Source organism: Sinocyclocheilus grahami, unplaced genomic scaffold (assembly GCF_001515645.1).
Source record: "Sinocyclocheilus grahami isolate Dianchi unplaced genomic scaffold, SAMN03320097.WGS_v1.1 scaffold20665.1, whole genome shotgun sequence".
Classification (NCBI taxonomy): Eukaryota; Metazoa; Chordata; class Actinopteri; order Cypriniformes; family Cyprinidae; genus Sinocyclocheilus; species Sinocyclocheilus grahami.
Genome location: NW_015518121.1, coordinates 2,302 through 3,188, shown reverse-complemented (window position 1 = coordinate 3,188; position 887 = coordinate 2,302). Strand labels below are relative to the sequence as shown.

Below are 887 nucleotides of genomic sequence, written 5' to 3'. Positions count from 1 at the left end.
TTGAAGAACCTTTTGAAGCACCTTTATTTTTAAGAGTGTAAGTATGTGATTATTATATTCTTCCAGATGGAAGTGATTGTGGGGGATTTTGGGATAGTGGTGGTTCCTCGGGATGGAGCTGACACAGAAAGGATAATGAACCATTCATCTGTGCTCCGAAAGCATAAGGTATTATTTGGGGTACAACCTTTTAGCTTTGCTTCTGTAGTTATTATTTGCAACTGAAAACATGTTTCACAGCAACTGTGTTTTACTACACAGTAAATGCATGCCGTGTAGAGTGTGTTTGCTGTTTTGTGATGTTAATACTGCTTTGGTTTTCCTCTCACAGGACAATATAATCGTGGTAAAGGATGAAATCGATCACCCGATGTCAGTCGTCAGTTCCACCAAGAGCAGGTGCGTGTTCTCGCCGTCTCCGCATAATTCATCTCTCCGTTCTGCACCGCAACCTTCTGCTTTTCTCCTCACCAGACTGGCTCTTCAGCACGGCGACGGTCACGTGGTGGATTACCTGAGCCAGCCCGTCATCGACTACATCCTGCAGAGTCAGCTCTACATCAATGCTTCTGGATAGGGTGGGGAAGTCCACTTCCGAGCCGTCAGTCATCCCTGTCTGTCTCTCTGTGTGTAATCTAGAGTAAAATCCTCCTGTGCTACCACTGCTTTTCCATGTAGAGGAGCATTAATCTGTCCTCCCCTCTTACTCGTGTCTCACTGGGATGTACAGCACTGTGCCTGAGGGATCTGCTCCACCAATCAGCTTTAAGGGACTGGGTGGGCTTAGGTGCCCAATAGGAGGAAGAGGAGAGAGCCTCGCTAACACTATGACAGGAAAAGAGAGTGTTTTTGATTGAATTAGATAATTCATTGCCTGCTATAATGTC

The 887-nt window shown here is 45.8% G+C and overlaps 1 long non-coding RNA gene across 1 annotated transcript; it reads left to right on the top strand.

Moving 5' to 3' along the window:
• The first annotated feature begins 72 nt into the window (after positions 1–72).
• LOC107579837 (uncharacterized) lies at positions 73–876 on the top strand. Its single transcript, XR_001608543.1, has 3 exons — positions 73–168; positions 332–399; positions 475–876. It is a non-coding gene; the product is annotated as an uncharacterized lncRNA (long non-coding RNA).
• Positions 877–887: the final 11 nt, after the last annotated feature.